The following is a 27,082-nucleotide window of genomic DNA, read 5'->3' on the forward strand; positions in this document are numbered from 1 at the left end:
TGCATTTAAAAGGCACTTTATCTGGTCTTATTGCTCAGTGGAGCAGGGCAGTCTTTTTAGAGCTTGGTAAGTAAGACAAATTAAACAAGTTTAAACTGGCGACAGTTCAAGTGAGACAGGGAAATTGTTTCCTTTTGTTTTTCCCAAAGGCTTCTACTCAGTATTGCCACTCTCACTGGGGTTTCCAGGAAATAGAAATTCATTCCCATGAGAAATTCAGCCTCTGGTTCCTCTTCCCAGGATTTGAACCCCTAGAGGCAGTGATTTCTCTTGTCTTGACTTTCCTTCTCGCTGGCATGTGAACATGATACTGATGTTCAAGGGGGACCCACACTTGGGTTGACACGTCCGTCCTCTTACTAGCTCTTGGTTTTGTCCAGGGCACCTCCTCTGTTTAATTCTTAGTGTCCTCATCAGGAAGATGGAATTGATGATATTCTCTACTTAACGAAAGAGGTAATATATGAACACTTCTCTGGTGCAAAGCCTCTCATATTAGTTCTTAACAATTCTTCCTCACTCGGTGCTAGGAGCTTGTTGCAAAGGCGGCCGAGGCAGGAGCAGGAGAGCTGCGGGGGATACACGGTGAGGCTTCTGCTGACAGAGAGGACACAACAAAGACAGCGACTAATATGGAATCACTGCTTTTCAAAAATCCACAGCATCTGGCATACGAGTGGGTGTACATCATTATGAGGTAGGCTGTTCAGGGAACAAGATGGAGGCCAACGGAACCTGAGAGGCATGTGTCAGGAGGAGATAAACAGGAGATGGAATTGGGAGGTAGTCAGAAGGCATATTGTATAAGTCCACACAGATCGTGGCAAAGACTTAAAGTTTTGTTCAAAGTACGAAGGAAAGCCATGGTGATGTAGAAATGTGGGGGTTTGGAGCCGACGGCCAAGAAAGAATTCTTGAGACATCTTCGGTGTGAAAAGGTGATTTTATGAAAGCATGGGGACAGGGCCCGTAGGCAGAAAGAACTGCACCGGGGTCATGAGGAGTGGCCCATGATACACTTTCAAGTTGGGAGGGGTTAGGGATGGCATATGTCTCTGAGGAATTTTGGAAGCAAGGTTTCTAGGACCTTGAGGGGGCTAGCTATTTTTAGAAAAGGTCATTAATTACTGTCTAATAAAAACTTAGTCATGAGACCCTTCAGATATATATCAGTGGGCCATATATTTGGAGGGTGACTGCTAACATGTATCTTGAGGGGTAGAGATAAAGGAAGTTTCCAAAGGAATTTTTATGTGCTAAAGCAGACTCACCGGATCCTGGAGGATTGTGATAATGTTAAGCTAAAATTGCCTTTTGTCCTGAGCAAAGTATTAACATTGAGGCAGCTGCATTCCTACAGGAGTGTCACTCTGCCTGTTTCAAGGACTTGTCCATGGGCTGTAAGTTGTAAGGAGATTCAATTTTTTCTTTTGCCTTTGTTTCCCACATCAGTGGGGTAGGTTTGAGGAGAATTCAGTTATGGGCTGATTTACATTTTTAAAAAGATCTCAGATTTTTCATAAAGAATGGGTTATGGAGGGAAAGGAAGAAGCATAAAGACTAGAGAGGACATTATGGCAGTGATCTGGGAGGGAAATTCTACCAACCTGCTTGGAGAGGTAGGGGCAGAGAGGGAGAACTAGCTGCAATCATGGCACTTACTGACAGTATTGCTGACGGGACTTCCTGTTGGATGAAACTAGGCTGTGAGAGAAATCAAGCAACAGAGTTTATAGGCGTGTCATTAATTGAGATGGGGCAGAATGTGCGAGGAGCAGACTTTGGGGGAGGGAGGGCAAGAGTTATGCTTTGGCCATGATGTATATGAGACACTAGACCATGACTTCAGCTAGGATTAACTGTGGCTGTAATGATAGCTTAAATAAGATGGACTTTTATTTTTCTCTATTGCGAAAGTCTGGAGGTAGACAATCCAAGGCTGGTGAAGCAGATCTGCTTCCCGAGGTCCCTGGAATTTAAGGCTGTTTCCAGCTTTCTGGTCTACCATCCCTTGGTCCTGGCCCTCATGAGCTGGGCTTGAATTTGCACAATTACAAGCACGTTTCAGAAAACAGGATGCAGGAAGGAGAACAACGTGGCAAAGACATGTGCTAGTCAGTTTATAAGGAACAAGTCTGGCAGCTGGCAAGATACCTCAACTTATATCTTTAGTGACTTAAATCAATCACACGGTCCCAGTCACCTGCAAGGGGCTCTCGGAAATGGGGTTTTCATTCTGGGCATCATGTGTTTCAACTAAAAATTCTATTACCAAAGAGTAAGCGGAGAATGGATATTGGGAGACAACAAATTTCTGCCGTGTCTGGTTTGTTCTCTCCCTATTTCTCAGGACCTTCATGTCTCTAAATTTGCTCAGCAGTTTGAGGCCTCATCTTATTTGACTTTTCAGCACATTCTATATTGTTGATCATTTCTTTCTCAAAACAGACCCTTCCTTTGGCTTCTGTGTCACAGTTTTCTTGTTTGTTGTTTTCTCCTTCACGTTGTTCTTACCCTGCAGACTGTCCTCCTCGCTCCAAAAACAAATTAAATGGCTCACGAAAGAGACACCACACCAGGTGCCAGCCTTCCTTGGGGCCTCTTCTCCAGGTCCACAAGCAGCTTCTCGTCTTGTTCTGTGCACTGTCCATCTGGCCCTAGCCCAAGGCTATACTTGAGAGTTCAACAGACTCCCAATAAGAAGGAAGCAAATGTGTTTCTCTCAAGTCCTAGCTGGATTTATCCATGGCTAAAAGATACTAGTGATTATGATCCCATCACTGCCCCTACAGCTTGTGCTGTGTTTGCTGTGAGAGACACTGAAATATCTCCCTGTCTGATGAAAGTCCCTCCCCAAACTGCTCATCACTGAACTATACACCACTCTTGAATGGCCTCTAATTCCTTTCCCAAAATTGTCTTTGGAATTAAGCAAATTAAGCAAATAGATGTTTCTAGAAAGTCTTTGTTAAACTACATGCTCTACCTGAAAAAGGGTGTGAGACTTCATGGGCACTTAGAAGTCAAAACATATTGTGGTTCATTTTGGGTCCTTTTGAGTCCCTGACACCCTGTGAAATCATGTCACAGGGCAGGGTTAGTTCAAAGTACTGTTCCAATAAAGGAATGGTGTTGAAACTTGCTTGTTTCCCATCCACAGTAGCAGTATTCATCACAAAACATCTCATCACCAAGATTAGAATCCTGTTTAAAAAAGGAAGTTGGAGAGTCATAGGCAGTGCGAATCAACGTTCAAGCGCAGCGGCCAATTCAGGACAGGCTCTGGTGATTGAAGGGGACTACCTTAGAGACTGATTTAGTTTGGTGCTTCGTGAATCATGAACTAGTTTTCTTTGTGGAATCTATTTTTTCCTTTTCTCAGCTCTGCTTCTCGGGGGTGATGGTCCCCATCACGACTAAAAGCAGCAGATCATCTGCTAGTGGCCACGGAGGGCATGACTTCCAGGGCCAACCAATAATTTTGCATATGTCTCTCATGCCTGAAGCCAAGAGCATCGATGTTGGTGTAAGGGGACAGCTGTTGAAGCCAGCAGCCCTGTCTCTGGCCACTGTTTAAACTTCTATCACCAGTGCAGCAGCTGTGTTGTGCTTTCAGATAGTTTGCTAAACAGTTCTACTCTTTTCTTCTTTGTAGATTCCTCCTGCTACAGTTCAGAGAAATCTGTGGGGACCGGATAGGAATGCAATTCATTCAGTTATTCAACAAATATTTACTAAACACCTGCCATGTACTCACACTGTTCTAGGTTTTAGGGACACGTCAATGAATAAAATAGATGAAGTCCTTGCTCTTGTGGGGCTTGTATTCTTGTCTGTGGTGTGGGAGAAGACAGTAAACAGACGACAAACACGAGGCCCAGTGACAACTTCCTCTTTCCTTTAGAAAACTTTTCATTGTTCTTGAATGAAACTTGTGAACCTTGATGTTTTTTATTTCCTCTAAAAAGAATTATTTTTCAAGATATCCTTGGCCCTTCATATAAGTAGACTCACGGTGATTCACTCCATTTGACTCCTGGGATAAACAGAGTAAGTTAGGTTGGCACCTTTGCTACATAACAAACAAAGCGTGGGTTTGAAAACAAAGCAGGCTGCTGATGAGCGCATACTTTAGAGAATACATACACCTCGCCCACGATAAAGTATCAGGTCAACTTGTCATTGTCAAGATGGAAAGATTTTAATTTCCCAAATATAATCTGCAATGTAGAGAAGACATCTCTGCTTGTTGCTCCATCAACCTCCACTGTGCTTTTGGAGATCTCCTTGGGGATAATTGCAAAGCTGTCTTATATGTGCAGCTTGACATGGAGCCTTTCAAAGACCTTTCATGATACAGCATAGCTGATGTTTTTATTTTTATTTTTTTAAAGATTTTATTTATTTGCAAGAAAGAGAGAGAGAGAGAGATCAAAAGTAGGGGGAGAGGCAGAGGGAGAGGCACGCTTCCAGATGAGGAGAGAACCCGACCTGGGCTCAATCCCAGCACCCTGGGGTCAAGACCTGAGCCATAGGCAGATGCTTAACTGACTGAGCCACCCAGGCGCCCCACAGCTGATGTTTTTAGAAACCCAAGTTGATGAGGCAACATCATTTCACGTCACAGACATCTGAGTGAGCGTCTTCTAAAGTAAAAGTGTCTGAAGCAGAGAACACGTGCCAACAAGAGGCAGGAAACAGTCTCTACAAGATGTCTGCAGGCCAGTTCAGACATGCCAACGCTTGCTAACACTCGCTCGGCTACTGAAGGTCTACTTGTAGTTTCAAGGGTACACACTAAGAAGTCGGCCACAGAGAGGGGTGCCTTGAATGAACAGGCCCCTTGATGTCTGTTAGCAAAGTCTGGGGGTTGCCACTGCCTGTCACATCACCTGGGTTAAAGCCATTTATATTGTTGACAAGACTGTGAAACCTCAGGATGGTATCAAATTTATAGAGGGCAGGGCATGGTGTACTTGCCCTGAAGTCTTGTACTCTCAAGTGGTTCTGCGCTTGATCGAAACTCAGTAAAGATAGGGCGGGCTCTCACAAAGGCATTTAGTGGTGGGGATAAGGCGTTCATACTTTGAAATTATTGAACCACAGTTTGATGTTTCCGAAAGTTAAAAATTTGCAGGGCATGTTCCTAGAAACCTAAGCCTTTCCAGGTCATGCATTCCTTCATTAATTCATTCAACAAGTATTCATTATGTGTCTACTATGTGCCAGGTACTATTCTAAGTATTGGGGACACAGCAGTGAATGATACTGACAAACATCTTTGCCCCTCAGGGTATCTACATTCTAGTTGGGAAGACCAAGGCTGACTTACCCATTAGACGAAGTAAACACAATGCCTAAGGCCTTTAATTTTAACTTCTTTTAAAATCAGAAGAAAAAGAATATATATTTTAGAGTCAGACTGTATTTGTCTTTATACCAATATAGTTGTCATAGGAATTTTTTAATAGTGTGCGTGTATGTGTGTGTGTGTAAGAAGGGGGGCTCACACAAGCAAAAATGCCTAGGGTCCATGAAAGTCATATGCAGCCTAGGGGGAGACAGACAATAACCAAGATTTTAAAAGTAAAATATATAGCATATTAGAAAAAAATTTTAAAAATGGGAATTAAAAGTGTTAGGGAAAAGGGAGCTCAGATTTTACACAGGGTGTTTCAGAAGCAAAGTTTTCTGAGCAAGTGCCATTTGAATAGACCTGAAAGAGGCGAGGGAGGTGTTTGATAAATGTATGATTATTTTTGGAAGAAGGAGCAGCAAGTGCTGAGGCCCCGAGGTGAGAAGATGCGTATCTGAATGACTGAGAGGAGGCCAGTATTGACTAGAGGGCAAATGCACAGAGAAAAATAAACAGGAGAGGAGTAGCAGGTGAGTCGGAGCGGTGTCTGGGAGCCGGGTCATGTGGGGCTTATGTAAGGTGATAGAATGAACTCCGACTTATATTTTGACCTGATTTATATGTCAAAGGGATCTTTTTATGCTCTCAACATCTAACTCCGCACTTGGCTTTCAATAAATATTTGTTAGTTGAATGACAATGTTTCTGCTTGTCACAAAGGGACAGCAGAAAGCCCCGTATGGAAGTGCCATGCACCGTTCTTTCCAAAGTACTCCCTGAGGAAGTGTTCAACTTTCTTGTTCTTCACTCAAAGCTCCCTGAAATTTCCTTTAGAGCATTTATTTTGGTTTGCAATTCCATGTTTATTTGAATGATTATTTAAGGTCTAGTCCGCTGTCTAAGCCACATGAGGCTAGAAACCATATTTATTCTAGTCTCCTTCCCCTAACATCCAGCACAGTGTGTAGAGTATAAGTTACTCTATTACTCTATGTTGAACAAAAAGTGAAGAGAAAATAATTCTTTGTATCAAGTTCATTTTATTTGGATTTACCTATTGAATAAACTCTCCTGGACTCTAAAAATCTAGTTTTTAATATAATGGGGGAAATAGGTAGACTTGACCTAATCTTTGATGTCAACTGGCATCATTACGCTGATAATCCTTCCATCTGCCCATCACAATCATCGATAGTCCACATGGCACTCTTGTTACCGAGCTGGTATGCAGCCTCACATAACCTTCCCCATACACTGTCCCAGGTGCCCACTCCACGTGCTCTGATTGGCACTCACGATAAAACCCATCTGCTATCCTTCATCTAAATCAAGCCAAATGACCTCAAGTCAACTTTTTGCCCCCAGGGGGCTAAATCCACAAATATAATCTGACATTTATGGGCATTATATCTGCAAAGTCAACGTGACTAATTAGCACCCAGTTCTGGTATCCACAGTCCAGCAACTCTTTGCTCTTCTTCCCGAAAGGAAGGTCTTTGCTATCATTGGGCCAGCTCCAACTTAGTAGCTGGTCTGTGATGCCACTGCAACAGATGTGTCTCCTCCCACCCAAACAAAACTCGTTACTTAGTGAAGTGTTCTTCTGCGTCTAGCTTTTGCCATTCAGAATTTCTATTGGGTCCTAAAATGTTACTCGTTTCATGAGAACTGTGCTTTCTGAGCTGTTTCTATTTTCTTTAATACCATGATTTTATATACCGTTAGTTTTCAGGAGTTTTGGACTCGGAGTAGCAAAGGCAGTATAGGTCTATCGCCACCCCCCAGTCACAGGATCCCTTCTAGTCTCTTCTCATTCCCCACGATTCCAACCCTGAGAAAAGCAAGCTCTGAGAGGCTGGGAGAATGTGACTTGAAAAGCATGATGGGTAGAGGATGATAGTAATGCTTTAGGACTCTGGGCAGACAAAACCCAGCATGACACACCAAGTTCTGGATGAATGTGTGGTGGTTGTTATTGCTATTTTGACTGCTACTGATTGTACATTTACTTTGTATTTAATGATGTATATGTTTTTTATTTTATTTTATTTTATTTAATGATTTTTTATTATATTATGTTAGTCACCATACAGTAATTGATGTATATGTTTTATTATTCAGTCCCTTATCAATCTTATGATACAGATATTATTGTTTTATCCCGCTTTACCAATGAGGAAACTGGACAATGTTTCGTTAGGTACTTTCACAGAGTTGCAGAGCTAGCAAAGTATAATCAGGATTTGAACCCAGGTTTCACAACTTGTGCTCTTAACTATTTCCCTCAGGCCTTGCTACTGAAGTGCACTTAGAGGGCAAGAATGGGGGAAGACCAGAAAGACACAGAAATCCTGCTTCCTTATTCTTGTCTGGGGCTGGTCCTACACCTTCCCCAGACAAAATGGGGAGGAATTGAACTATCTTGATTAGTGCTGTTTCTAATACCTAGACAGTACCTCACAACAGGTGCTAAACAAATATTTGTGGAAGAAATAAATGACTTAGAATCAGAGGTTCAAAGCTACCCTCACATAGTTCTTTGTTTCTAGCACAAATCTTTCCAAAAGATTTTACTTTTTATTTTTTAACAGCTTTTAAAAAAGATTTAATTCTTTTTCTTTTCTTTCTTTTTTTTTTTTTACTTTAAGTAATCTTAACACCCAATGTGGGGTTTGAACTTACAACCCCAAGATGAATTGCGTGCTCTACCGACTTAGCCAGCCAGGCACCCCTCCAAAAGATTTTAAATGGAGCCTTTGATGAGCTTGTTTCGGAAAGAAGAAATGGCATTCAGTGGTTAGCTGTGGTTCTTTTAGCTCACGCTGCTCCGGGCAGATCCCTTGCTGTGAGTACTGCCTGTTCGTCAACTTGCGAAGTGACCCTGTGGTCTTCATTGGAAATATTGCTCCTCGCTTTCTATCCTAAACTTCAGCCTAGCACACTGAGGACCATTAAACAGGTGCTAGTTTTCACCCTAGAGGAGTCTACCTTTCAGTGATGAGCAGGAGAATTTCTGTAAATAGGGCTGAGGCAGATCCTCACGTTGTGCTCTCTGTCAGGGGAATTGCAAGGCCGTTGTGGAACTCATTGCCCACCCAAGCTCCCAAGCATTTAGAAAACGTTCTTCATACCAATGGTTAGAGAATCTATCTGTATCTAGTTACTTCCTGGTTTTGACACAGATAAACTGAACTACCAAAATCTCCTCTCATGAGCATAGATTACCTTCTAATGTTTCGGGTGCTTTTGCTGATAGGTGACATTTAAATAAGCCTCCTAAAAAGAGTGATTTTGTCTAAACTTTTAAGCTCTGTGTTGAATGGAACAGCCATCTCATCATCCCTCATATCAGTTTACTACCAGGTAAACATTTAGTTCAAATGAAAAACAGTTCTGTATTGTACCGTTGGAAACCTTTCTTGTAGCTAACTCCAAATCTCCGATTGTCCTCTTCCCATTGTCCTGTCCCTGATGGAACTTCTTCTGAGCTTGCCTTTAGTTTCCAAAAAAGTCCCCTAGAACAGTGGTTCTTAACTGGGTGCAATTTTTCCACCAGGGGATGTTTTGCAAATATCTGTAGACATTTTTGTTTGTTATGATTGAGAGGATGCTACTGGAATCTACTGGTAGAAAGTAAAGATGCTGTTAAACATCCTGCAATGTAGAGGACAACCTAGACACACACACACATATGCAGTGATCCCTCCTAAGACATAAATGCTGTTGAGAAGCCCTGCTCTACTGTGTGAGGAACATTAATATCCTTGTGGTCCTAGTGACCACCAAAGAGACATCTATTGTCTATATTTACTGAATTTAATTGTATTGACATTAAAACAGCAAACCTGATATTTATAAATAAGTAGAGGAAAACAGGAGCCATCCGGTCTTTTGCCTCTCCATGTGATTTTTTAAATCGGTTTGCCCATATCTACAAAATAATGAGGTGCGATTGTGATTGGGATTGCACTGAGTCTATAGATCATTGGGAAGAACAGATCATGACAATATTGAATCTCCCTATGCATGAACATGGATTATCACTCTGCTTATTTAGTTCTTCTTTGACTTTGTTCATCAAAATTTTGTAGTTTTCATCAAATAGCTCTTGTACATATTTTGTTAGATTTATACTTAAGTATTTCATTCTGGGGGTGTTAATGTAAATGGTATTTTATTTTTACTTTGTATACAGGAAAGTAATTGACTTTTGTATATTAACCTTGTGTCCTGCAACCATGCTACACTCACTTATTTGTTCCTGGAGCTTTCTTTTGTCAATTCTTTCAGATTTTCTATATAGATAATCATGTTACCTGCTATCAAAAGTTTTACGTCTTCTTTCTTAATCTGTATACATTTTATTTCCTTTTCTTGTCTTATTGAATTGGCTATGACTTCCAGTACAATGTTGAAAAGCAATGGTTAGAGGGCATCCTTGGCTTCTACATGACCTTAGTGAGAAAGCTTTGAGTTTCTCACCATAAAGTATGTTAGCTGTAGGTATTCTTTATTAAGTTGAGGAAGTCCCTCTCTATTACTAGTTTAGAGAGTGTTTTTCTCATTCTTTTTCAACCTGTGATGTGATGGATTACATTATTCAAGTTTCAAGTGTTGAACCAGCCTTGCATACCTGGAATAAATCTCACTTGATCACGGTGTATATTTCTCTTTTGGATTTGGTTTGCTAATGTTAAGTTGAGGACTTTGTATCTATGTTCGTGGCAGTTTTTTATTTTAAGTTTTATTTCTGCAATTATATGTGAAGTTGAGAATTTATGAAGAAATATTAAAACCTCAGAACCTCAACAAAGTAAAGAGGGCATCCATGCTTGGGTGGGGTGGGGGAAGAAGGAAATGAGTGGGGAAGTCATTGACCGTGATTAGTATTTAAAGCCACAGAGATGAATCACAATACCACATGAGAAAGAAAGAAGAGAGAAAAGGACTGAGGATAGAACTGGAGAGCCTGTTTCTAACTCTAGTTTTGACCTGATCACAGTCTCTTTGAAACCAAGACATCCATTTTTTCTTTATCCTCAGAGCAGATCTCTCACTCACCAAAATGTCTGACAAATGCCTTTTCAATAATGCTTGGGGTTATTTCATAGTGTGATGGTTATTTTTGTGTGTCAATTTGACTGGGCTAAGGAATGTTGGTAAAATGTTATTTCTGGGTTTGTCGTTGAGGGTATCTCTGGAAGAGATTAGCATTTGAATTGATAGACTGAGTAAAGATTGCCCTCACCAATGCAGATAGGTATCATCCAATCCACTGAGGACCTGAATAGAACAAAAAGGTAGAGGAAGGAAAAATTTGTTCTATGTTTGTGTTGGGATATACATCTCTTACCCTCAGACGTTGTTGCTCCTGATTCTCCAGTCTTGCACTTATAACTGGATTCATACCATCATCTTGCCCCCGTCCCATTGTTGGGCTTTTGGACTCAGACTGAGATTTAAACCATCAGCTCCCCTGGTTCTCAGGGCTTTGGACTCTGACTGAAATTCACCACTGGCTTTCCTTCTTCTTCAGCTTGTAGATAGCAGGTATAGGGACACCTCTAGAATTATGTGAGCCAATTCCTATCATAAATCTCTTCCGTGTCTCTCTCTCTCTCTCTCTCTCTCTCTCTCCTATTGTTTCTGTTTCTCTGGAGAACCCTGACTAATACACAAAGATTATGGAGGTCATTTCATAGGATTGACCTTTGTTCCTAGGGGCTAACCTTCTCCGCTCATGTTCTTAAGCAGTTTTGATTCCATTTATGAAGAGATTCTATAAAATCAATTTCTGTCTCTTCACAACTAGGAAACTGTTAGAAAGGCACTCACCTCTCCCCTGTATTTATCTATCTCCCTTTGAGTTTTCCTGGTTTCTCAGAACAACACTGCCAGCTGAGGAAAAAAGTTAGGTAATATTCTCACCACTGCGGCGATGAGAGAACTGCCAGAGAACTGCTATTGCCAGAGAACTGCTCTAACTGGCTCCAGCCCATGTTCCTCTGGACTGCTTGGATCCAGTTGGGTCTCTGATTTCACAGATTCTACATTGGCTGTTGCTCCTACTCTGGCTCAGAACGTAGAAGCCTCGATATGTCTCTTCTCCTCCTCCTACCAGTCAAGGAGACATTTCTGGAAATGTGCTGCTGTTGTGAATAATTTCTTCAAGTTCTTGCAGGTGATCCAGACCTGTGCGTGCCCAGCGCTACTTGTCTGTAACCATCCTTGGGCCCTCTTGCCTTTCTATTTTCCCATTACCTCCAAACTCTGCTGGGGCTGACTCAAGTGGTTTTAAATTCCTTAACTGTGCTAACTCTCCCAGTATCTCTTGATGATTCAGTACCCGCCACCAACTTTTTAAGCCAATATAGTATTCTTGTGGGGAAGTGGTATGATAGTATGATATTATGGGAAAAGGAGAGGGGGAAGAGAAGATGGAGAGGGGGAAGAGAATTGACATGAAAGCACAGATTCTGTGCCAGGCACCATGCTAAGTTGCTTTGCATGTTCTCTCCTTCATCCTTTAAAACTTTGAGAATGGGTTCTTGTAACCTCGTTTTCCTGATAGGAAAAGCAAAAGATCAAAGATGTTAAATTACTTGACCTTAATCATTCAATAGGAAAGACTGAACTTCAGCTATGTGTGAATCTAAGATTGTCCTGTATTTACTATGTGAGGCTTTATCTCCCTTAGGCTGGCTCATACGTTTCTATTGTGGCAACCTAAAACCTCAAGAGATACTTTTCTTTGTTTTTGATCAATTTGTTTTTTGTAACCATATCACATTGTAAAATTGTTTGGATTTTGTGAAGTTACTTAAAGACATTTTTACATGAATGGCATCATACTGAGAGCATTGTTTTCCAGCTCAGCTCTACACTTATTGCTTTTAGTGCTAGCTAATTCCTTAGACGTTTTGTTTTTGTTTTTGTTTTTGTTTTTTTTGCACGGGCAGTTGCATAAATGCCCATCCCCATCCTGTATCTGGTGCCTTTGGTTTCACATTTATCTGCATGACAAGCATTTTATTAGTTCATGGCTTTGTAATTTCTTGTATTTGTTTGGAGAGGTTTTTTTTTTTTTTTCTTAAAAAATGTTTAAAATTTTGAAGAGGTAATATAATTTAATAAGTGAAAATGGTATTTTATTACAGTTTTATTTTGAATTGGCTCTAATTGTGAATGAGATAAAGTATTTTTTGAATATTTAAAAGCCATTTGTAAGTTGTGAACTGTCTCATCATGTTTTGTTTATATTTCTATTGGATCATTGATCTATTCTCATTGATTAATGAAAAGTCTTCATTTAGTAAGGAAATTAGCCCTTGTTATATGTGTTCCAAACATTTTCCCCAGTTTGTTGCTTATATTTTGATTTTATTTTCTTTTTCTATACACACAGAACATTCTATTTTTATGTTATCTAATTTATCATTCTTTTTTGACTTCTGAGTTTTATACATAAAAAGCATTTTTCATGCCTAAAATCATAAGAAGATCCTTTCACATTTTCTTGTATTATTTTTGCACATTTCTTTTTAAACTATCATTATTTTGGCATGATTTTGTGATAGCCTTTTATTTTTATTTTTTATTTATTTATTTTTTTTAAGTAGGCTCCACACCCAGCATGGAGCCCAACTCGGGGCTTAAACTCAAGACCTTGAGATCAAGACCTGAGCTGACATCAAGAGTCAGACACTTAATCAACTGAGCCATGCAGAGTCTCCTGTGATGGCCGTTAAATGAATCTCTCTTCCTCCAGCTTCAGGACTCCTTGAATCCATCCTTCATACTGTAGCCACAATGATCTTTAAAATATAAGCTGAGCCCTGGTACTTTACTGTTTAAAACAATTCATGATTTCCATAACCCATGGATAAAGTTCAGCTCCTTAACATGGCACATTCAGTGATGGGACTATCGCTTCCTCCCCTCCACCCCCCCTCCTCGGCTCTTGTAGTGATCACTCTGTTCTCTCTCAATTCCATGACTATTCACGATGTCACTTCAGCCTGGCAGCTTTGTGTCTGTACCACTTCAATTCCATCTCCTTGGGAAATGCGTGTTAATCCACCACTGTTCAGCTCATCCCTCACCTCCTTCACGAGACCTCTTCTGGCCTCTGCCCACAAGGGTTCCTCAGCTGCAGCACCTTGTATGCACCTCCATTGTGTGTCCCTTATGGTATGGCATTGGCTGATTTACTTGTATTTTCTATTAGGGCAGGGGCCTCATTTTATTAATGTTTGCACTCCCAGCACATGCACAAATTTTGGGACATAGCAACAGCACGACAATGGTTTGCTGGAATGAATTCCTTATTCTGTTTCAATATTACTCGGAGTTAAGATTAGGAACCAGTTGCATCAGAATAACTCTGGGTGCCTATTAAAAAGTAGAAATTATTGCATCAACCATAGTCTGCCTAGTCAGACTATGTTGGGATGAGGCTTAGGAATCCTTATTTTTACTAAGGTTCTGGAAATTCAGAGGCCTGTTTTTTCTTTTTTAATGGAGGTGAAATTCACATACCATAAAATTAACAATTTTGAAGTGAGCAGTTCAACGGTGTTCAGGGCGTTCACCATGCTGTCCAACCACCACCTGCATATAGTTCAAAGCACTGTCATCACCCGGAAGGAAAGCAGTTTTCCTGGCAGCCGACAATCTTTCCTATCTCCGTGGATTATGGATATTTCCTATGAATGGAACACTACAATATGGGACCTTTTGTGTGTGGCCTCTGTCACTTGGCATAACGTTTTCTACGTTCAGGCACAGTGTAGCATGTACCAGCACGTCATGCTTTTTCGTGGATGAATAACTTTCTAATGCATGGAGGTAAGCTCTGGTTTCTAGAACAGACGCCACTGAATTCTTGGTTTCCGACAGGCAAGACGCTTAGTCTCTCTAAGTCTCAATTTTCTGAACTCTAAAATGAGGATCGTTACACGAATTTGGACACCTGTGCTCCAGAGCTGCATGTAAAAAATGAGAGAATGCACACGAAAGGGCCTGCGACTTGATCCGGCCCAGTGGCAGGTGTCAGAGCCAGAGCTACCCTTTGGAGCAGAGCCGGAGGGAAGCGCTGCGGGCTGTAGAAGGAACTCCAGCTGGGAAGAGAGTTCAACGGTCGAAGGGTGGATGTCCACGCAAAACATCAGCATCAGAAAATCCCAGCTGAAAGAAATGCAGTGTCACCTCGATGGCTGGAATGCAAGCCTCGTGGCTGTCTAGGAATTGCTACATTCAGGCATTGGCGCAAAGCGACAGGACAGCCCACTTTGGGGATTAGTGGCAGGCCTATTGATCAATGAAGGGCAAAGAGGAGCTGTCATCCAAGTAGGGACTCTTGTTTCCAAGAAAACAAACTCACAGTAAGGTATGGGATGTGAAAGAACAAAGTAGGCTGTGCTGTTGGAAAGGGGACGCGGAGGTGTGGTCTGGCGCGAGGATTCACTGACCCCAGGTTTACGTGGACTAGAGTTTACATCCTGCCCGGGGGCAAGATTGATTTCCCCGATTCCCTCCTCCGACGGTGGGAGGCTGGACACTTACTGAGTAGCATTTCATGCAGAGATTCTTGTGACATGTGGCCAGGGCTGGTTCTCTTCCTCATAACTGTGTGTTTCTTCCTCATAAATCTGTGTGGGTTGTGTGCCCATCACAATCACCAGTTCAGTCACGAATAGGTCAGTAAGGCAAACTGCATTTCCTGTGGCTGCCACACCAGGAGAAAGCAGGCCCAGAAGCCCAGCTCCTGAGCCTGTGTGGCTGGAAGCTCACCCTGCCCCCCCTCACCATCTCGGGGGGCACGCTGTGGTAAAACCTGTGGAGAAAAATTATAGAGAACTTCCGATTTTCTGGATGAGATTCTGAGCGTCACCTAATTTTTTTTTAAACTTATGTGGAAGTATTAGTTTGACAACAAACTAGAATGTTATGTAAATAAGGTTAACCACTAGAAGGATAGATAGTGAGTATTTTATGTATAAATATATATAGGATATAATATATTAAAATATTATATTAATATATTATACATATTATGTTGTTAAATATATAAAATTTATGTTATTAAACTATGTTATATGAGTGAAGTAAAAGACAACTTAATCTAAAAAAGGGATAAAAAAATAAGAAAACAGTAGAGATAAGACAAAATATAATGATCATAAAATCCAAAACTATCAAAAATGGGTAATACTAAGTATTAAATATCCATCATCAGTAATAGTAATATAAATACTCTCAGACTGGAGTAATAAAATATCTTCATGATTAAATAATTTTGAAAAGTAGAAGATAAAAGATTGGCAAAAAATTCATCATGTTAATGTAATAACAACAGAAAATCCTTAGCTTTGTCCATTATTTTATAAACACAATTGTAGAATAATAAAAGGCATATAATTCCTTTAGATTACCTAATGGCTTATGTAGTTTAAGAATGCTAATTTTAGGGGCGCCTGGGTGGTTCAGTCGGTTAAACAGCCCACTCTTGATTTTGGCTCAGGTCATAGTCTCAGGGCCCTGGGATTGAGCCCCATGTCGGGCTCCACACTTAACGGGGAGTCTGCTTCAGGATTCTCTCTCTCCCCTTGCATCTCCCCCCACTCACGTGCACTCTCTCTCTCTCTCTCAAATAAATAAATTTTAAAAAGAATGCTAATTATTTATCCCAAACCTCCCAAATCCACAAACTCGGCATCAGAGGGGGAAGTAGTTGAATGAAGGGGAGGCACTGACTTTGTCTCATTGTTTAGGAATCATGTGTTTAATAGCTCCTTTGCTTCCAGAAATGACTCTTCTGTTGCTGGATATGTCTGCAATGGAATTTGCTGAGCAGGACAACTTTGCTCTGATGGGCGTTCGCTTGGGGGACAGTTAATGATATCCTGTGCCTGCCTCCTCATTCGGCTGTGACAAGATGGCTCAGGAGACTCAAACAGAAGGCCCTCTGTGCTCGTCTCCGGGTAATTATACTCCGTGCTCCCTGACAGATGAAATGAGCCTTCTAACTTAGACCAACCTTGTGACCACGGCTCGGACCCTTTGTCCTGTTGCTGCCATTTCTCCTTCAATCATATTGTGCTTAATCAGCTATTTGATATTATTAGCCTAAACTGCACGTGTGCATTGAATCAGAGATGGTCAGCTTCGCCACACATTCCCCCGATAGAATGCAAGCTTGGCTTTTTTAGTTCTGATGTTTGAGACAATTGCATTCTCCACCTCTTAAACCCACTCATTCTCTGAGACTCTCAGACAGTTACAGCTTGAGTGTGATGATAATTACAACTAGCATTAAACTAAGCACCTTCTGTATACTAGATATGTCAGTCACAATAGTTGTCTTTTATTGATGGCTTACTATGCGCCAGTCATGGTTCCCGAATACTTTACATGTATTATCTCATTTAATCATCCCCACAGTTCCACGCATAGGTGCTCACACCGCTTCCATATTAATGATGATACAACTGGAGCGCAGGGAGGTTAAATAACTTGCCCAAAGTTATAAAACTACTACGTATTAGTGGTAGATTGGAGTCCATGGACTCTAGTTTCTGAAGCTGCATTCCTGACCACTAAACTATACCGTTTTGCTTTACAAATACTATTTCTATCTAATACATATGAAACATCTACTGGGGGCCAGGAATGGGTCCCAGTGCTAGGATAGTAGCAATCAGAATTAATAAAAAGAAATCCCGTCCTCAGGGATCTTCCATTCTAGGTGTTGAAATAGACAAAAGCGAACACAAATAAGTAAAATACATCATGTGTTAGCCAGTGACAACTGCTAAGGGAAAACTCATGCAGAAGTATCAGAGGGAGGGCTGAAGTTTTTGACGGCATCAAAGAGAGGCCTAAGAGGGTGATATTTGAGTAAAGAAAGCTGTGTGTGGATACCCAGAGGGGCACACCCCGGGAAGAGAGGAGAGCCAGTGCCAAGGTCCCTGAGGTAGAAGCCTATCTGGTGTTTTTGAGGCATAGCAACGGGGCCTGTGGGGCTGGTGTGCGGCCAGTAGGGGAGGTAATAGGTCAGAGGTCAGAGAGGTCACAACGAAACAGATCTGGTAGGGCTGTATTCATAAGGACTTGGGATTTTACTTTGAATGAGATGGAGGGTCCACCCAGAGTCATAGACAATGGCCCCATCTGACCAGCTACAGGGCTGGACACAGACTGGAGGGGGAGCTGCAGTGAGGGCAGGGGCACCACTCAGGAGCTTTTGCAATATTCCAGTGAGGGATTATGGTGGTTTGGGCCAGAGTGTGTCGGACTGCAGCCGTACCTATTTTCAGAGAAGGTCTTATTTTATTTTATTTTATTATTTTATTTTATTTTATTTTATTTATTTCCAATAACATACAGTGTTATATTAATTTAATTTCAGGTGTACAATAGAGTGAGTCAACACTTCCACATCACCCGGTGCTCGTCACAAGTGCCCTCCTTAATCCCCATCACCTATTCAACCCTCCCCCTACCCCGTACTGCTAACCATTAGTTTGTTCTGGATAGTTAAGAGTCTGTTTCTAGGTTTGGCTCTCTCTCTCTTTTTCCTTTGCTCATTTTTGTCTGTTTGTTTCTAAAATTCCACATATAAGCGCAATCATGTGGTATTTGTCTTTCTCTGACTGACTGACTTCACTCAGCATTGTCCTCTGCAGCTCCATCCATGTAGTTGCAAATGGCAAGCTTTCATTCTTTTTTATGGCTCGATAATATTCCATTTTATTATTTTTTTTAAATTTATTTTTTATTTTTTTAAAGCTTTTATTTATTTATTTGACAGAGAGATAGAGAGAGAGAGAGAGAGTGCATAAGCAGGGGGAGTGGCAGGCAGAGCGAGAGGGAGAAGCAGACTCCCCACTGAGCAAGGAGCCCAGATGCCAGGCTCAATCCCAGGACCTAAGCCGAAGTCAGACACTTAACCAACTGAGCCACTCAGGGACCCCAGTATTCCATCATATATATATGATGGGTATATATATATATATATATGAATATTTGATGGATATATATAAATCACATCTTCTTTATCCATTCATCAGTTGATAGACAGTTGGGGTGCATCTGTAATTTGGGAATTGTAAATAATGCTGCTATAAACATAGGAGTGCGTGTATCCTTTTGAATTAGTGTTTTTGTCTTTTTGAGGTAAGTACCCAGTAGTGTGATTTCTGGATAGGGTAGCTCTACTTTTAACTTTCTGAGGAGCCTCCATACTGTTTTCCAGAGTAGCTGCACCAGTTTTCATTCCCACCAATAGTATATGAAGGTTTCTTTTTCTCCACAATAAGTAAAAGGTACTTTTACTACAGTTTTGTAGGTTGAAAAATCGAGGCTCAGAGAGGTTAGGTAACTGGCCCAAAGTAAAGTACCTGGTGACAGCAACATTGGGGTGCAAGCTCATTTCTGATATTCCTCAGAGGCCATGTTCTTTCTTCTGCACACAGATTCTTTGAAGCACGATCCTCATTTCAAAGTCTAATCCATGTTCTCCTCAGAATATTGAGGATAAAGATCCCTTGAATTTCATTGAGTGGAATCTCCCAACTTATGGATCTATTGATTGATTTATCCAACAAGCCTCACACTTTTAGGGAGAATTGCTATTGAAATGTTTCCTGCTTCAAGTCACAGCTGGTATGGGAACTGGGAAGGCACATGGATGTGGAGAGGTTGGACATGAATGAGCCACGATGGAGGGACTTGGAAAGGCAGAAGCTGGGATGTCAGGTAGGACATGACCATATCCTCAGTGCACATTTCCTAGATTTTGGAGCCCAAAGGTCCACCTTGCCTCTTCTCCTCATTTGATCATATCAAGTAACTCAGAATTATTTTTTTTCCCAAAGGGGGAACATGTCAAATATTTCCCCAGTCATCAAAGTGATACCTGGAATTAGGTTGAAGGGTGGATGGAGCCTATGATCTTACTTCCTATTCATTCCAATGACAGATGATGTCTCTAACAGAGCCAGAAAATAAGTAGAGGCACTTGGTGTCTTCTGTGGACCAGAAAGTGAGAAACTCCTAAAAGATGGAAAGTAGCTTGGAAGAACTACAGCCCACAACTTGCAACAGAGAGCTGCTGCCGAAGGTGGGAGTGCCTTGGAGGGGTTTCAGAAAAAATTTCAGAAGCAGGAGGGAGCTTTGTGGAAATGGAAAGATTGGGGCACCAGAGTTGGATTAGCTGGGCACTGTGCCAAGCAGTGGCCAGGAGAGGCGCCTACCCAGGAAGGAGCCATGTGTGGAATGCCCCAGAGGCTGAGCGGACGTCCTGGTGGCTGCCGCATGGAGAGAAACCAGGATCCCAGAAGCCCAACTCCTGAGACAGTGTGGCTGGAAGCTTACCCTGCCCCCCTCCCCATCTCAGGAGGCACGCTGTGGTAAAACCCGTGGAGAAAAATTATAGAGAACTTTTGATTTTCTAGATGAGATTTTGAGTACCATCTAATTTTTTAATTTAATGTGAAAACATTACTTGGACAGCAATTAAATTGAAATGTTATATAAGTGAGGTTAGCCTCTAAAAGGATAGAAGGATAGATTTTTGGTGTGTGTGTATTTTATATATACATATAGTATATGTATTATTTCATATATGTATGAAATAAAAGACAACTTAATCTAACAGAGGCATATAAAAAGAAAATAAAAAGAAAGCATAGTAGAGGGAACACAACATAATTGCCATAAAAATCCAAAGCTATCTATGGTCAGTATTATTAAAAGAAAAATACTCTCAGGTTGGAGTAATAAGATATCTTCACAATGAATTAACTCAAAAAGTTGAAAATAAAAGACTGGCAGAAAAGTATTGGGTGAAATTAATAACAACAAAAGCAGGTATAGAAATATTCTTATTATACCAAATAGAATCAATCTTAAAAGCGTTAAAAGGAGAAAGAGCAGGATTTCATAATAACGAAAGAATCATTCCCCAAAGATACAGCAGTCATGAGATTTTATGCCTCAAAATACACAGTATTGAAATAAAGCAAAAGCTGATGGAAGGACCGTGAAAATTGAACAAACGCCTACTCATACGCACGCTTCTTTCAGAAACGGATAGTTCAAGTCGATGAAAAAATAAGCAATGGTATATAAAAATTTGAATGTTGAACTTAAGAATCTTGACCTGATAGCAATATAAATTTTTCTACAAAAATCTATATTAATACATCACATAAGTTAATATACCTTTTCTCTCCACCATTCATAGAACATTTTAAACCTTTACACTGTATTGAGCCAAAAAGGAAATCTCAACACAATTAGAAAAGCAGAAATCATGTAAATCATTTTTACTGGCATGATGCAATAATGTTGAAATTAACAACAGAACGATATCCCAAAGCAAAGCAATCTAACAAAACTACCTGTGAAAAATTTGAAAATATAGTTTAAAAAACATGAATTCAAGAGAATCACAGAATGTTTAGAAATGAATAGTGGAGGCATTAGGTGTCTGTAGAGTTCAGGTAAAGCAATGTTCAGAGACAGGCTTATGCAAACAATTTCACTTATTACAAAACAAGAAGGAAACCTCCGAGCAGCCCTAATCCACTCTTGCTGCCATTGCTCAAGTGTTGTGAAAGAAATCTTAGGTAATGTGTCTGGCAGAAAATAAAAAAAAAGAAACAAGAGGTATAAATTTTGAAAAGGAGTTCTCTATCCAGCATTTATTGCACCTCTCTTCCTTGCTAAGCTCACCTGAGGGAGGGTGGGAAACTGAAAAGGAACAAAGGCCTTTATTTGGAGTCTCAGAATTGTAATTTGGGGAACATAGATTCTGGAGTCACCAGAAAAGTGTCCTGTTCATATGGAGAAGGCAAGGGGGTTTTGTGGGGAAGAAAGAAGAGGTTGTTACCTAATTTAAATAAAAAAGAGAAGAAAAAACCTTGCTGATTTGAGGCTGACCGTTTGAAATGCTTCTGATTACTATCTTACTGATTTTTTTTTTTTTGGTGCTATCCAATGAAAATGTCCGTGGTATGCATTAATTGATATCACTGTCCTCACATGACCTGAATGTCAGTTGCTGTATTGACATTTTATGAGCAACTGCTTGTGAAACTATTGCCGCTGTAGTGCACCTCAAGGGGTCTTTAGTTGGGAAAGAAAATGGAGCTCAAAGGGATTCTCTCACGTCCAGAAATTTCATATACAATTCCACACTCATGAGAACTCAAGTTGTGTCATTCTTTTCTGCGTATCATCATGGTGATTGTGACATCTGGGGGTGCTGCAGTCATCTTGTAATCATGAGGTGAACCTGCTTTAAAAAAAAGCTTAGTCACTGGAACTGGAAAGATATAAAAACAGAATGAAACAAAACCAAACCCTGGGTCAGGGATGGTTATCTCTGAGGTGCTGATGAAACCAAGTCTGGAGTATCTGCCCCAGGGATGTGCATTATAAATCTCTTTATTGTTTAAGTCTGTGGCTGTTACTTATAGGCAAAAGCATTCTGATTGAATGTCTTTATTTGTAGGCAATATTGTCTATCTGAAAAATCTACAGAATCAATCAACTCGTAGAACCACTAAAGTTAAATGCGATTGAGAAAATGGTCTAACATGATTAACTTACCAAAATCAACGCTCTACTATGCACAATAGCCAGGTAGATTCTATTCATAGGTAATAGCTTTGTCTTTAATATGTGCACATGTGCCACAACTAAGCTTGCCTGTTTGCTAAGAGGCTAAACAAGGGGTAGACAAACTCAGCCCTTCTGCTTTTTGCATTTAGATATAACAAATTTAAATAGTGGAAAACTTTAAAATGTTTATTAATAAAAGTAAATTAAAATGAAAATGTCATAGGAAAATACCTTCTTGGATAGGAACAAAACCATAATCTGCATTTAAAAAATAACTTCTTACTAGATACGTCTCCAGAGGCAAGGGAACCAAGGCAAAAAAATGAACTATTAGGACTTCATCAAAATAAAAGCTTCAGCACAGTGAAGGAAACAACTAACAAAACTAAAGGCAACCTTTGGAATGGGAGAAGATATTTGCAAATGAGATATCTGATAAAGGATTAGTATCTTAAATCTATGAGGAATTTATTGAACTCAAAACCTAAAAAACAAATAATCCAGTTAGGAAATGGGCAGAAGACATGAATAGACATTTTCCCGAAGAAGACATCCATCCATTTTGAGTTTATCTTTGTGTGTGGTGTAAGAGAATGGTCCGTTTCATTTTTCTGCATGTGGCTGCCCAATTTTCCCAGCACCATTTATTGAAGAGACTTTTTTCCATTGGATATTCTTTCCTGATTTGTCGAAGATTAGTTGACCATAGAGTTGAGGGTCCATTTCTGGGGTCTCTATTCTGTTCCACTGGTCTATGTGTCTGTTTTTGTGCCAGTACCATGCTTTCTTGATGCTTTGTAATACAGCTTGAAGTCAGGCATTGTGATGCCCCCAGCTTTGGTTTTCTTTTTCAACAATCCCCTGGCAATTTGGGGTCTTCTGTCTGAAAGTTTCAGAGGGGAGAGGGAGGAGGGGTGGGATAGCCAGTTGATGGGTATTAAGGAGGGCACGTGTTGGGTGAGCACTGGGTGTTATATGCAACTAATGAATCATTGAACACTACATCAAAAACTAATGATGTACTCTATGGTGGCTAACATAATATCATCATCATCATCATCATAAAAGATGTCCAGATGGCTAACAGACACATGAAAAGATGCTCAACTCATTCATCATCAGGGAAATACAAATCAAAACCATGATGAGATACCACCTCACACCTGTCAGAATGGCTAAAATTAACAACACAGGAAACAACAAATGCTGACGAGGATGTGAAGAAAGGGGAACCCTCTTGCACTGTAAACTGGTGCAGCCACTCTGGAAAACAGTATGGAGGTTCCTCAAAAGGTTAAAAATAGAGCTACCCTATGATTCAGCAATTGTACTACTAGGTGTTTACTCAAAGGATACAAAAATACTGATTTGAAGGGACACGTGCACCCCGGTGCTTACAGCAGCATTCTCAACAACAGCTAAAGTATGGAAAGAGTCCAAGTGTCCATCAACTAATGAACGGATAAAGAAGATGAGGTATATGGTGTGTGTGTGTGTATATATATACATATATACATGTATAAACATATGTATATTCCATTCATATTCCACATTCCATTCTTTACACATTGCATTGTATATATATGTACATTCCATTAATATTTCATATTCCATTCCATATATATTCTATTGTGTACATACATGTATGTGTACACATATGCATATGTGTATGCATGCATACATACATGTACATATGTGTGCACGCACACGTGTATGTAATATACACATACACAATATATAATATACAATACATAAGTAATATGCATTTTGTATATGCATATACACAACAATCTATACATATATGTATACACATGTACACATATGATTGTGTGCAGTAATATGTACACACGCCTGTATATACATGTATGTGTATACATGCACATATATGTGTTAATGTGTACATATATGTACATATATACATATGCATATACAACATATACATATACAATGTATAATATACAATATATAATTATATGTATATTGTATATGTTTCTGTATACAACAATATATACATATGTGTGCATATGTATACAAAGGAATATATATGTATACACAGTTACATACAATGGAATTTAATATAATTAATATGTAATTATATTATATATATTATTTTTTCTCCATTCTTGCCATACACACACACATACATGCATGCATGCACGCACACACATGCACACAATGGAATATTAGTCATCAAAAAGAATGAAATCTTGCCATTTGCAACAATGTGGAGAGAGCTGAACAATGCATACAGTATGATATAATTTTAAGAAGGAAAAGTAGCACTCAACGAAACTAAACTAGTATAGTTAAACATGTATAAAAAGGTGTAGAAGAGAATTATAATTGAGTCAACTTCTGTCTGGTGTACATCTCTTGACTGGAAGAACATGGCAGCACCCACTCAAGCCGTGTGCTTGGAATGGGGAGGTCATTTCCCAGAAGAAGTGGGGGAATAATTCTGTTAACAGAAATGTGGGGCACCTGCCACTATTCCCATCTGAGTGGACTCATCTCTTAACCTTTCCAGCCCCAATCATTTTATTTTTCTATGTCAAATATACCCGTTCATCTAATTCAGGGACAACAAATGCCGACCAGCTAATAGTGGCTTACTCAAGGACTAGACTGAGAAAGGTTCTGGGACCTCTGAGAAAGAGAGTGCTTTAGTCAGTTATGTCCAACAGGCACATGAGAAGGGGAGGGCAGCACTTGCTTCAGGTAATTTCTGTACCTATTCAAGCTCTCCCTGGTTGTAAATCCAATCAAAAGTTAAAACAAAACAAAACAAAACAAAAACAACGAAAAGGTGCTTCATTTTTTTTCCCACCAGTAAGAAGGTCAATAAGAATATGTTCTATTGAGAATTGGACCTCTTCCTGTCTCTCACTGTGTGGGTGTTGGTCTGTGAACAAGAAGAAACGAGAGAATGGGTGGCTGGGGTGGGGTGGGGGGCATGCTGGAGGTCATATCCAGGTGACTTTGAGTAAGCTGTTGTGAATGCTTATAAAGACTGATACTCAGAAAGCTAAATTGTGCAAAATCCCAGACTCATTAATTCTATCATGTTGCTTCCAGACTTTCATTCAGCACCCTCCAGAACCGCCATGTGCTAGAATGCTTAGCCAAAAAGCAATAGCTCCAATCCTTAAGGATAGCGGTGAAACGCAAGTCGACCAAGGAGTTTCAAGTGGGCAGGTAGAGTGACCTGTTTACAGAGGTTTGGGTGGTGGTTCAGGAGCAGAAGGTGAGCAGCTAGATCAGACAGGCAGTGAAAAAGGTTTTCTCTGAGTAATCTGGAAGGACAAGATGAAAGGCGCACGAGAGATTGAGCAGGAGAATGAAAAGTCGTCCCAGAGGAATTTCAGAGGCAACACATGTAACTGCATGGAGGCAGAAAACTGTATGACACATGCAGGGAGGAACCCATTGTTCAGTAAGGCTGGAGTGAGGGTGCATGAAGGCTGCGGCAGAAGTAAGAGTAGAGGGATGGGCAAGGGCCTCAAATGCTCAACCAAAGAGTTTGACCTTTATCCTGGAACCTCTGCAGACCCACACGGATTTTCAGCAAAAGTGACCATGTTCAGATCGATAATTCAGAAATATCCCTAGTACTCCAGAGGATTTCAGTAAATCGAATAGGTTGAATCTGTGGGCAGGGAGACTGCTTTAGACTCTTGCTGGAATAGTGCCCAGACAGAAGCTGATAAGGCTTTAACCAGAGCTATGGCTTGGAAGAGGAGAGTACAGAGCAGCTTCGACCAATACTAGGCAGGGAGAATCCTCCAGAAGAAGTGACTGCATGCATGGGGAAGAAAAAAGAACAATCTAAGTTGCTCTCCTGCCTCTGCCTGGGACAACTGGGAGAATGCTGACATCTAGTTCCAAACTGGAGAACACAGGGAGAGGTACTTACTAGACCTGACTTCTGGTTTCAAGAGTTAAAACCTACAAAAGCTGCCGAAAAGCCTACATTGTTGATGTAATTCTATTATTTTAATTTCATTATTTTATTTCTAAATTTACATTTGTGTGTTTAATTTTTCAAAAATTTTAATATATATTAAATCATTCCAGTAATTAGCAATTCCTGGAAAGATCTCATCTGAAGGGACTCTTTGCCTCTTGTTGCTACTTCCCCAGATGACAAGTTATGGAAGATCGTTTAATAGGCCTGTTAATCGTTAACCAGTAATTGAAGTTTCAAATTCTGTATCGATGGGAACAGAATATTCAAGGGCAATGGTATTGACTAACTGTAAGGATTGCTTTTTCTTCAGACGATGCCATCACTGATGTTAAAATTAGCAGCTCGAAAAGAAAAGGATTAAGATGCTAAGTATTTGCCTTATGTTGTTTCAGTAGGGGCGTCTAAAAAGAGTAAAAGTGTTAGGTTCCCAGTGCAGCATCAGAACCTATGTGATAAAGCTCCCTCTTCTAATCACAGAGCCGTCACTTCGATTAATAAAGAGCTCCAACTAGAGGAGCCCATCTTCTCTGAGCTAGACGCAGACATCCAGCATCTTCTAGGATCGGCACTCTTTTATTTTTTGCCTGATATGCTGACCTCAAAAGATACAAATCTGCTGCTTTGCATGTTGGCTGAAACTCTTCACACTGCCCAGGTAGCCCCAGACTTGGGGATAAGCAGAGTCAATAGTGAAGAGTCTGTGTGCTATACCCATGTGGGTTATTCCTTTGGCGGAGACAGCCAGTTCCTACCCTGTCCCTGTTCTTTTCCTTAGCAGCAGAGCATGTCTGGGACAGCCATGTATCAAGCTAAATGACAGCATTTTTAAACTTGCCTTGGATTTATGAATGGACAATTAAGAAGATGCATGAGGCAAGTCATTGCATGAGGTTTCCTGGAAAGCTGTTAAAGAGGCCTGATTCAGCTGGGAGGACTTCCTTTTCAAAAACCTTAACTTTTTATGCTGCTAATAATAAATAATTATTAGCAATATATAATAGCAATTAATAATAAATAGCCTTAACTTTTATGCTGCTGGGTCAAGTCACACTGCAGGCAGAAGATATTCCTAGCTGGTAAAATTACCTTGGGGCGCCTGGGTGGCGCAGCGGTTAAGCGTCTGCCTTCGG

The 27,082-nt window shown here is 40.4% G+C and overlaps 1 long non-coding RNA gene across 1 annotated transcript in view; it reads left to right on the plus strand.

Moving 5' to 3' along the window:
• LOC123001075 (uncharacterized) overlaps positions 1–19,913 on the plus strand; it is a 32,770-nt gene extending 12,857 nt beyond the window's left edge. The window contains exons 3-4 of the long non-coding RNA XR_006409604.3: positions 16,162–16,338; positions 18,832–19,913. This is a non-coding gene — a long non-coding RNA (uncharacterized LOC123001075). The remainder of the gene's footprint in view (positions 1–16,161; positions 16,339–18,831) is intronic.
• Positions 19,914–27,082: the final 7,169 nt, after the last annotated feature.

The sequence above is a fragment of the Ursus arctos genome, unplaced genomic scaffold (assembly GCF_023065955.2).
Source record: "Ursus arctos isolate Adak ecotype North America unplaced genomic scaffold, UrsArc2.0 scaffold_11, whole genome shotgun sequence".
NCBI lineage: Eukaryota > Metazoa > Chordata > Mammalia > Carnivora > Ursidae > Ursus > Ursus arctos.